This window comes from Protopterus annectens, chromosome 10.part0 (assembly GCF_019279795.1).
Source record: "Protopterus annectens isolate FY-2018-M chromosome 10.part0, PAN1.0, whole genome shotgun sequence".
Classification (NCBI taxonomy): Eukaryota; Metazoa; Chordata; order Ceratodontiformes; family Protopteridae; genus Protopterus; species Protopterus annectens.
In genome coordinates, this window is record NC_056744.1 from 609,035,974 (window position 1) to 609,048,820 (window position 12,847).

Consider the following 12,847-nt stretch of genomic DNA (forward strand, 5'->3'; position numbering starts at 1 on the left):
GATAAACATGGTCCTCTTCCCAAAATAATTTTTGCACTACATCTGCTGTCTGCTTAAAATACCCACCTACACCAAAGTTATAAAAGGATAAAACAATACTAGACATTTCAAATTGTTAATTTTAAAGGATGAAAAACTGGCACATTAGATATGGTCTCCAAGCTTCTGTCTTTTGGTATCACTGAATACCCACTCAGTATCCATTATCACCAATATAAAATATTAATGTTGATGACAAATCTTTCCAATAAACTAAATTAGTCCTGAATCCAAGTCTGACCATTACAAACGGTTTGCTTTACACTCTTCCCAATACATACCACTATGGCCTCTGGTCTGCCTTTTTCACATTTACAACTGGTATTAATGAGGTGGGTGTAATGGACTTCCAAGATGGCTGCCCACTGAGCAACAGCTTAATTTCAGCTCTCCCAGTGTGAAAAAAAGAGAAATAAGACCTAGTAATTCTGCCAACTTGAGTAACCTTCAGTTACTGATTAGTAAGTGCATTGCTTAGATGCCAGCAAAGAATAAATTTAGAGAACATGTAAGTAAACTGGAAAAGGTGAAGAGGAAACACTGACTGGAAAGAATCTTAGTAACTGGGGAAGGTTGAGAGGGAGGTGTGAGATTCAAGCTGCAATATCCAATGTCTTCATAATATATCTTCCTAGAGGATCAAAGACATTTTTTGATGCAGAAGGCTGAGGAGGAAATTCAGTAGTTTATCTAACAAAAAGGGAACCATCAAACAGAATGGGACTCTGCTGCTCGTTCTTCTGACAATAAAGCTCATAGACAGACTTGGCCAGTGAAAACTTTCTGGTGTTCCAAAAGAAAATTCTTGAGAGACGGAAAAAAGCAAAGCAGTTGACTAGAAGAATCAGAAGTACCTTGGCCATGAAAGATAGTCTGGTGTTGGGAGAAAGATATGAACCAGAATATTACTAGCAACACCGAATAGTGAATAAAGGTGAAATTATAAAGCATCAATCACATTTATGAAACATGGCTTTGCCAGAAAAAGTAGCTGAGAAAGACATTTCTTTTGCTGACTTTGTTAAACCAGTGGGTGGGCTGTACAGCATATACCCCACTTTATATCATTAATGCTTAGGAGGACATTAAAATGAAAAAAAAAAAAGTAAATGAAAATAAAACAATTTTGGCTCTTGATAGTATTTGCATAAAACATTTTATGATATTAACTGCATGTTATACAGCAAAGCAGTTTTGTGTAGTATGTAGAAATGTCGGGCTGGGGAAGTCTTTTCAGTGATTGCTGTATGTGATAAAAACATGGAAGTAAACAAGTACTTTTTTAGCTGTAAGAAATATATAGGCTTTATAGAAGCAAATTTAAGTTAATATGCTGTGATCTTGGGCAGATGGGATGAGGGGTGGGGTATAAAACTGTCCTGACTACAATATATCTAGAGTTGAGATTTTTCTCTTATTTTTACAAACATGAATGCCTGGATTAATGCTCTTTGCTTAATCAGTAAACAAGTGCTTTTATCAACAAGCAGGCTGGAAAAATAAGACAAAATGATGTATGCCCTCATAAATACCAAGTTTCTTGCATATGCAATACTAGCTTGTTTTACTACATTAGCAAATGTTCAACATTAGTCAAGTAGTGTACAGCTGAAAGCAGTTGCACATTCTGTTCTATGATGAGTCAAACTGACAAAGATTCCTTCATACACCTGCAGAGTTATCTTTTTTTTCCTCTCTATCTCTGCTGTTTCCATGTTGACAAGCTGCCTGCAGGTGCAAGCAATTAATCTTGGCAGTTTTCCACATTCTTTGCAGAGGGAAATGCAAAATGTAAAGCTGCAAGCAGTTCAGTGAAAAATAAACTTTAAAATTAATGGAAGTGAATAAGAGATAGCTTTGATAGCAGCTTCCCTAGCAGTCTTAATACTTTAATGCATTTAACAGAACAGTATATAACTTAGTTTTATTTAAAGAAAGTCAGTGAAGTTTTTCTCAGGGCTAAAAGTTAATGTTTTCTGTGCTTGTTTTAAGTTAAGTCATAGGGGAGTTCTGAAAAATTAAGTTTTTTTTGAGTGTTTTCATTAAAACAAAGTCAAGAAAAATATTAAACAGGTTCAAACAGGGATAAGAAATAACTGTATAAAGGATTAGCCTGCCAAACATTAGTGTATGCATGTAACACAAAAGTTGGAAATACACATTCAAAATAAAATTGCCATATACAATAGGTAGGAACAATAACTTTTTTATAATAGCTATGCAAGCCATTTTATATTGCAATGTAAATGCCCTTACAGATACAGGCAAAAAGGAAAGAGCATTGAATGATATTATGAACTGCAGAGTGCAAATAGCAATGCTGCAGGAGGCACATTTGGAAAGAAATGAGCGTGTGAATTTGATAAAGGATTTTATGATGGATATTCAGAAGAACATCATAGGCAACAGAAAATGTGAAGAATTATACTAATTACTAGATGAGCTTCAATAATGATAGAAGAAAGAAAATGATTTGTGGAAGTAAGGGGCTACTGGCAATGGAAGAGGATTATAGCGGCATGTTTTTATATTCCACCATAAACTGGAGCTTAAGAAAATTTTGGGAGAAATAAGCAGTTTTCAGCAGGGAATATTAGTTATCCTTACGGAATGGAGCCCAATTTGCAACAGTGAGGATGTATCTGGGGGACCTAGAAATGAAGATACAACAAATGAGGGTAGATTTCATAAGACATGTATGAAAATATTTGGTATGGAAGAAGTGAATTCAGTAGTAGGAACTCAGAGGAGTTGCATATTATTCTTCAAGGTATAATAACTGGGTTAGAATAGATAGAAATTATATTTTACAGGAACAAGTGCATTTACTTGAAAGCTTTGTCACACATCCAGTAACTATTTGAGATCATCTTCCAATGACAACTTAGATAAAAATGTGGGGTAATAAAGTAATAATGAGACAACAAAACATCCCCTATTGTTAAAAAGACTGGAATTTAAGGAACAGGTAGTGGAAATTTGACAGTTATTAGGAGGATAAACATTTCTTTAGAAGTTATAGCTAATGAGTGGGATAAAATAAAAGTTGAGTTTAAAACAGGGTAGAAAAAGACTTATGGTTAAGAAGTAAGAAGAATTATTTAGATGGGCTAACAAAGGTTAAACTATTGCAGAATAATGGGGATAGATCACACAATACAAGAACAAGAACAACTGCAGAGTGCTAAACAGAAAATAAGGGAGTATCGGGAAAATGCGCACAGTTTAGAAAAATTGCTGTTAAGCAACTTTTTTTTTTTGGTTAACTCTAGGGCACAAAAACTCTTAGCACAATGACTTGGGCAGCAGAACATAGACAGAACCGTTATCAAACTTAGGGAGCCTATAATAAGACACAATTCCAAGGAAAGTGTGCCAAAAAACATATACAGACAAAAGCACACTACCGGAAAGACAGCACAATGTAGTCCAGAAGGCTTTATTTAACACAATTACCGCCAGCAAAATGGATAGCTCGTTTTCGTCCAAACCAAGTCAGACTTCATCAGATGATGAAGTCTGACTTGGTTTGGATGAAAACAAGATACCCATTTTGCTGGCGTTAATTGTGTTAAATAAAGCCTTGTGGACTACATTGTGCTCTCTTTCCAGCTGTGTGCTTTTGTCTGTATATGTTTTTTAGCCTATAATAAGAAAAATAAGTAGAGATCATGCAGAAGCATTACAAATATTTCAGAAATTATATGAATATTTGTATAAAGCAGAAGAATGTGGAAATCAAGAAAAAGCACAAATGGAAATATTTCTGAAAGACTTAAGTATGCCAAGGTTAGAGGTGCATGAAATATTTGTGAGAGACTCAAGTATGTCAAGATTAGAGGCAGAAGAGGCTCAACAATTAAGAGTTAAGATTGAAAGACGAGACAAAAACAGCGATGTGTAATCAATCTGCAGGAAAGTCTGCAGGAACAGATGGCATTTCAGTGGAAGTTTGGAAGCTACGAGGGAAGAAAGTGATAAGGTTCTGGAAAGTTTTGTTTAAAACTATTTTAAAATGAGGGAAGCACCAATGTCCAGAAAAAAAGCTGTGGTGGTTGTAATACCCAAAGACAGTAAAGACCCATAAGACCCAGCTTCATATAGGTCCATTTCAATTGTAAACCATTATTATAAAGTGTTTGTGTCTATAATAGCTAAAAGAATGGAAAAGGTGTTGTCAAAATTGATAGATATGGATCAAAGTGGTCTAGTGAAGGGGAGGCAAAAATCCAATGTTAATAGAACAATGCTGATCCAGAGGGAAGCAGAAAATAAAAAAACAATGCTTCTGTTGGTAGGTCCTGATGCAGAGTTACCAAGGATTTTATGACTAGGGCAATGGAAGCATTTGCATTATCTAATAGAATAAAGTTAATTAGGAGGGTATATGAGGTATCGAAGGCAACAATTGAAGTGGGAGGGTTCATCTCTGACAAGTTGTGTTTGAACATAGGAACTAGGAAGAGTTCCCTCATTTCCCCTTTCTTATTTGTGATATATTTAGAGCCACTGTCAAAGAAAATAAGGGACTCAGAAATTCAAGGATGTAATTGGTATGGTAATCAAGAAAAGTTGGCTTTATTTACAGACAATATTATATTTCAGTGTTGTGGAATATTCTGCGACCATTTCATTGTTTTTTTTGAGATATAAAATTAATGAAGACAAAACAAAGGCTATAGTTGTAAACTTTCTGTACCCATACATGAATTGGTACAGCAACATCCATATTTATGGGGACATGACGAAATGAAGTATTCAGGAGTATGATGTAAAAATATTACTGTTATGACAGCTAAGGATATGTAGGAAGATATTAAACAAAAGACTATATAAAAACTAAGAAACTGGAAGCTCATGTTTATGGATATGGATAGTAAGACAGAAGCAGTGAAAATGTTTTAGTCACTTCAGTTTTTTATACAGGTCAGGCCTAATTATATCAACCAGATGAGAAGCTGAGGATATTAAATAATAAAGAGTTGAAGGATTTTATCTGGGAGGGGAAGAGGGTAAACTGATCCATCCAAGAGAGCAAGCTGGTTTAGGATCACCTGATTTGAAGGGATATTTCAGAGCTACGCAGATGATGAAGCAGGGGGAACACTGAAGAAATAAGGAGAGAGTGGGAATTTGGATGCAGATCCTTAAGGAGCATAACAGCAGCAATACAGATTATTATATTCATAAAGTAGCAGAAAGAATTCTAAGAACTAAGTCAACATGATAATGGAGAAAGTAGATTCTGCAATACGGATGACAGCAATTAGGAGTAAACAGAATAGGCAATACAGCCCTGGAATTTACTAAAGAAAATTGGCAAAGGAACCAAGGTATTGGCAGCAAATAACTAGAGAGGGAAAGGTAACAGAAAGATAACAGGCTAAGAAGATATTTTGACTGCAGGCTAGAAACTGCCTTCCCTATCAGGGATTGACAGAGTACAGGCAAAAAGAAAGGGATCAGTGAATCCTAAGATAAAGACCTGCTCCGATAGAGTTTTTAGTTGAACCTAGAATAAAAGCTGCTGTTAAAAAGGGATAATTAGTAAGGTTTATAAAATAACAGTTATCTTGCAATCAGAGGAGGTTAGAAAACAACACTGGATAAGCAATACACAAGGAAACAATGAGAGGACATAACTATTGCTCCCAAACATCCAATAAAGTCTACAAGCTTTAGGATGTTTGCTTGGAAGTGTTTGTATAGATATTTTTATAACCAGAGCAGACTTTATAAAGATTTTTTCTTCAGCTAGATGACAAATGTTGGAGGTGTTATGAGGAACTGTGAACTTAAATTTTGGTAGTGTAAATAGTTGGCAGATTTTCAAAGTTCACTATAAAGTACTCTATCAGAAATACTGGGTGAGCAAATGGATGTAACCAAGGACATTTTTTTGAGCTGGAATACTGGATCTGAAATGCCTAGACATAGTAAGGTCTTAAGTTTAATTCTGGTGGCTGCCAAAAAACAATTGCTAGAAAATGGAAATCAAAGTCTAAATCAACAGTATTTGAAATACAGTAGAGTCTTGATTATCTGAAATGCCAATTAACTGAATGCAGCCTTCCAAAGTTATTGGGTGGAAAAAAATCAAAGTCTGAATATGTAAATGCTATACATATTCGCTTGTGTGTGGTTTTTGAGCTTGTACTACAACAATATACTGTACCACTTTGTACTTACAATAAATTTGTTTTATTTTCCTGTTTAATGTTCATCAAAACATTTTTAGATGTTTTTTATCCAATTCATTTATATGTTTGATTATCCAAATTACCCTAGGTCCCAATTAGTTTGAATAATCGACTCTCTACTGTACTGAATATTTTAACAGATCTAAAACAACTGGAAGTGGGATCTTTAAAAAAAAGTAGGAGCATATTATATAGAAAAACAAAAATTGTGGGAAGAATACATGCAGAATAATGTTTTGGAAGAGAAGTGAAGTTTAAGGGAAGGCAGGAATTGAACATGCAGTGTTAGATTAAGAACTGTATAAAAGAATATTTGTGATGTTTGTAACTGTCAACATGTTAACATGGTTTATTTTCTTTTATATGTGTTTACCTATGTCTCAAGTCATAATTTAATAAAGGTGTTTGAAATCTTTCAACATGGCTTCTAGACAATTATCCTTGTTTGGTGACAACTCAAACATTTTATGTTGTACTATTCTGTTAATCCATAATTATTGTTCTTTTCCCTTTTTTAACCTTTAATAATGTTGGTCTTTCACTGACTTGCATGCTACAAAAGCAGCTTTTGCAACAAACCTCTAGGACTTCTAAAATTTTCTTCACATTGTGAAATATGCTGCCTATGGCAGTAAAATATCATTGAACATGCTTAGCTTTTTACAAGGTTTTGCAATTCCATTTTCAACTCCAACACCATTCACAATTATTAATGCAGCTAAATTTAACTTGAGAACATATTCACCCCAGATTACTGTCAATACAGAAAGGTAAACCAGATTTTACATTCTTTATGAATCATTTACTACCGATGAAATGAACAAGTCATTTTATTTGTCTCCTATTTTAACCTGGGACTTCAACTGCTTAAATTCTGTTTTTAATACTAACTTATATTTAGGTTTAAAATATAATTGTCTTTGGGTGTTTATGGTTTTAAATTGTGCCCGAGAATCTTTAGACTACAGATTGGAGGAAATTAATTATAGATACTGGAAGGCTCTTCAGTGGTAAATATCTGACAGCTTAAATTGTGCAAGTGTAAACACAAGTTGCAAAGCAATCTGGAGAAGTTACTGTCTCAAGTTTTGCATGAAAAATGCTTGATGTTTATATTTATTTTTGTGTGCTGTGATCCACTGACAGCAATTTGAGGGAATATTAATCTTTGAAGTATACAGTACATCTTTAGTTGGCACTTGTATTTGCTGTTCAGACAAATTGCTCTTGACTTCTTAACTGAACCTCTTAATAATGAAAAGAAAACTAAGACCACTATTCTTGCTACACAGGTTTGATTTCTTCAGAATAGTGTTTTTTATCTTGTATTCTTTCTGACTTAATTGTTGATTTGTTTACAATGATTTGCAATGGGGAAAATGTTTGGGAAAGATTCTTTTGAACTACACTTTTGTGCAAGTTACTTAAAGGTTTACTCATGAACAACTGCATTTCTATCGAAATGAGAGTTTGTTCTATCCTTAGGGATGAATACAGATATACACTGATGAAGATTTTGTATTTTAGCTAATCAGGTTTCTACATTTTTGTCAAACATCAGTCATTCCATAATACAGCAATAATCTATGGCAGGGTATGAATTACTGAGAAATTTACTCATGCAAAGAGAAGTTTGATGACAAGCCAAGTATGACAGCCTGAACCTCAAACTAAACTCTTAGGTGTCATAATAGACGATGATCTGAAATTTAACCTACACCTTCTCCAATGTATAAAAAAAACAAACCAGAAACTAGGATTGCTGTATCGTAACAAAAATTTTCTAACTCCAAATGCTAGACTCACCCTAGCTCAGGAATTCCTCCTACCCTCACTTCTCTATGCTGCCCCAGTACTAACCTTTATCCAGCACACCACCTTGACTAAACTCCAACAAACATATCATAAAATTACTAGATTCATTACCAACTCTCATTACACCTCACATCACTGCCTTGCCCTAAACTCCCTGCAATAGCTTGAATTCCCATAGCTACTATTAACATCACAGTTCCAAATTGTACACTCTATACTATAAATCCATCTTCCTATCCAGCTCTCTCTATCCTCGTATCCACCTACTCCCCATCTTGGTCTCTGCGCACTTCAAACCAGCAACTACTAGCAGTCCATCCACCAAAGAAAAGTGTGGGCAAATTACTATACAAATACTAAGTTTCCTAGTCCTGGAACAAACTACCCTTAGACCTACGTGTAATTATACACCCATCTCACTACAGCATCTGCTCAACTCCAGAACTTGTCCCTGCCATAACCTCTCCTAACCCCCACTTTCAAAGTTCTTAACTCCCACCCATTCTACCTAGACTGCTAAAAACAGCCTACCAAATATCTCAAGTATAAAACAAATACACTTTCTAAATGCATAGTATTATTCCTCTCTAAATATGTTTACATGTACAAGGCCTCATGTTGGCATACTATCCTACACTTAAATCCCTTTTCTACACTTCCTCTTCTCTCTCTCTCTCTGTCTCTCTCTCTCTCTCTATATATATATATATATATATATATATATATATATATATACACACACACACACATATATATCTATCTTACCCCTCTTTTTGACTTTATCTTTAGATATGGCTAGCAGATTTCTAGATGTACCTGGACCTTGTTTTACCATTACTACACAACTTTCTCATACTGTAGACTAAATGGGAATCTTTTTTCTGCAAAATGTTAAATGAATGTACCCAACTGTAAATCGTTTTTCTTTGTAAAACATACACTGAATGTAACTAAATTTATCTTGTATTCTCTGTTAACATGTATATTAAATATAACTGGAGCTTTTCTCCTCGGGTCTCCACTGAAAATGGGTTTCTAACCCAGATGGACAAACCCGGTTAACAAATGTCAATAAATAAATAAATAAATACTTAACATCTAGCCCTGTAATCTAAGTGAGTTAATGATAAAGATCTCTTTCTATATTTCCTCTGGACACCTTCTAAAATTTTTAATTTTGTTTTAGTGTAAGTGCAAAATATGCTACTATACTTAGTAATGGGTCTCTTGTACGTTATATATACCATAATCACACATTTCTAATCTCCATTTGAAAAATTTAATAAATAACCCATACATTTAATTGCTTTAGTACTTATAGCCCTGACAAGATGGTTAAAAAATAAAGCATATACAGTAGTAGTGCCAAAATCTTTATATTACTTGGCCTCTTCTAGTAATAAGCCTGTGAAATAGATAGAAAATGTTTAAATTGAGAAAAATAACTGTGTACTTATCCAGGCTACATTTAGTCCACTGTCCTCTGCTCACTAGCAAATCAGACACAAATATGCATTAAGATCATCAGCATCAGACTTATTTTGTAATATAAAAAGAGAAGTCAAGTACTCACCAAAATTATCTATCTGTGTTGTCCATTTTCATTCTTCCTCAACTGTTGGGTTTGAATCAGAATCTCATATCCGACTCAGTCATTAATAAAGCTCATGGTAATCAAAAAGCTCTCGAGCGTCTCCCTTACCTATAATGGACCAACCTCTAACATACCCCAGGTCATGTTTGCTGATTTCACCTGAGATGGTATCTAATCATATGGATATATAAAGACAGAATAAGTATATGTCTTAGAGAGGGAACTATATCTGGAGCTCAGTCATAACGGACAGTGGTGTCCTTGCAATGTCTTATTCTTGAAATAAGCGATGGGTGTTGGTGAGCAGGAAGTTGAAGAAGAATAAAAATGGACAACACTAATGGAATGTTATATAACTTCTTTATCTGATGATGTCAATTTTCATTCTGTCCTCAGCTATTGGGATAGAGTCCCCAGCTACCAAGAACACCGGCTGGATTCTAAGGAAGGACATTCCTGAGCACAGTTGAGCCAAAAGCTGCTTTACCTCTTCATACCAGATCTAATTTGTAAGTATGAGGATTCGCCCAGGCTGCAGCTGCACATATGTCCATCCATGGAAGATAGAAAGACTGAAGAAGTTGCCATGGACCCAATTGAAAGGGGTCTTACAAGTTTTGTTCAGGCCAGATGCAGTTTTTTATAGATAAAAGAAATACAATCTGTCAGCCATCTGGTTAAAGTTACTTTTGTCACTGGCTTTCCTAATTTCAAGTCTGCAAAAGAGACAAACTGGTCTTCCTAGTTTCTTTTTTCCTATTTAAATAAAAACATAATGGTCTATGAACATCCAATAAGTGCAACATATATTTCCCTTTGTTTGCAAATTTAGGAAAGAATACTAGCAAATTAATGGACTGATTGATTTTGTATTCTGACACCATCTTTGGAAGGAAGGGCACATTGGTTCGTAGGAACTCTATTCTTATGAAATATCAAATTGGGAAGCTTCGATAACAAGGCTTGAAGTTCTGAAATTCTTCTAGTGGAGGTAACTGCTACCAAAAAGCTAATTTTCCATGTCAGAAACCTAAGGTCACATTTAGCTGCTGGTTCAAAGGGGGATTGAATTAGCTTTGCACAGTAGCAGTATCATAGCCAATGATGTTTATCAGAGGCATGATTATTGCTAAGCAAAAACTAAAGGGGGAATTAAGGCTTGCAGCACCAAGTTCAGATTCCATGGTAGAGTAGGGTCTTAAGGTCTCAATAGAAGAGTGCCTCTCAAGAATGCTTTACAGTGTTTAGAAGAGGCCACGGAAGAATTTTCAAATCAATATAAAAATTAGATACTGCTGCTAACTGAATCGTAACGGCAGAGGAGCTCACCACTTCATTAAAGACTAATGCTAAAACTTCAAGTATGATATTTATTACAGTTGAAAAAGGATTGATATGTTTTTGTTGTGCCCAGTAAACAAATCTTTTCCACTTACTTGTATAAAGCTTTCTTGCAGAATGTTTATGGGAAGACAAAAGGATAAGGACAGCACTATGGGTTCAAAACTAGCACTCGCTTTTGCAATATTGTATTAAGCACTTGGGAAATGGAAAACTTACACACTTTGGACAACTTTCATTACATTCATATTTATAAACGGTTTATTGACCATATTTTTTTTGCATGGAAAGGTGATAATATCTCTTTGGACACATTTATATCAGACATGAAAAAAAAAATATTGTTTTTTTTTTAAATCTCACTGTTTCTGACCGTGGCTCTTCTATTGCTTTTCTAGATACTAGATTAAGTATTCTGCCTTCTAATACTGTTTGTTCCACTATTTACAGGAAAGATACCTATAAGAACAATTTGCTTGATTTTTCTAGCTCTCATCCATTCTTCATGAAAAAGAACTTAGTCAGAAGTCAATTTATACGTATTTCTAGACTCATCAGTCTGGACCATGATTTTTATGCTAATGCTTTACTACTGAAGAAGATGTTTCAAAAAAGAAATTATCCTGAGGGTCTTATTAACACTATTTACTCTGAAGTTGCATCTGAAAGGTAAACTAAACATTTACCTATTTTACTCTCTGGATTTAAACCTAAACATGTTGAACCGAATAACATAAATAGATCTCTATTTTCTATTGCCTATCTCCACAGATATGGAGCACATCAGGAATATTATTTCTAACAATTGGGACTTATTAAAAGTATCTCAGCATATGACCAAAGCTATTGGCTCCGCTCCTTTTTATTTTAAAATAACTAGGACTATTAGAATGAACTTGGAAAACAGAGATTCTCAATATTTGATTAATACTACACCTATATCTAATTTACCAATAGGTATGCATTCATGCAATAAGTGTGTGGTATGTCCTTATATTTTAATAGGGTTAGAATACACTTTCCCCCCATTGCAACTACTCTATCAGATTCTCTAAACATTTTTTCTGTCACTCCACAGCTGTTGTTTATGCAAAGATTTGTGAGTCTTGCTCAGCATTTTATGTTGGTAAAACTGTTAGAAGACTCTCGGACAGAATTAAAGAGCATTTAGGGGCAATTAGAACTAGTAATATGAATAATGCTCTAGCGAAACATAGCATTTCTTGCAATTCTTTCACAAAGTTCCATTTTATTGTTCTTGAACAAATAGACTGTTTTTTGGCGACTGGGAATTATTTTTAAAAGTCAGGGAACTTAAATGGCAGTTGTTGCTTAATTCTGAAGTATTTCCAGGGTTAAATGATGGTGTTAACATAAAATGTGCTCTAAAATGGAACTCTTAGTACTGCTTTACTTTTGTTATATACATTAATATTAATATTCTTGTTTGTATATACATATTCATGCTACTGATACACTTCTTGGAACACCATTGGTTCTATTTGAATGTTTCATTATTAAGTCCATTGGTTACTGTACATATGTTTTGATCACTTTCATTGGTTAATGTACCTACATGTGATATATTCAGTATATATACTGTATATGTTGTTATATTACTTATTCTGAAAAAGCTCTTTCATCTAATAAGAGCGAAAGCTTAATGAACTGTTTAGTGTCTGCAAGTTTTATTACATCCACCATACTATAGTTGAAGTTTTTATTTTGATATATATATATATATATATATATATACACACACACACACATATATATATATATATATATGAATCTGCAATGCAAATTGTAGCCTGCTACAGATCACCCTCCATGACCCGGTACCACCACTCCACCTTTT

At 34.3% G+C, this 12,847-nt stretch overlaps 1 protein-coding gene and 1 pseudogene across 1 annotated transcript in view; both read left to right on the top strand.

The window, feature by feature from the left end:
* IPO13 (importin 13) overlaps positions 1 to 12,847 on the top strand; it is a gene marked incomplete in the record, with an annotated part of 1,347,960 nt that overhangs the window by 640,349 nt on the left and 694,764 nt on the right.
* On the top strand, positions 10,721 to 10,935 carry LOC122814633 (annotated as a pseudogene).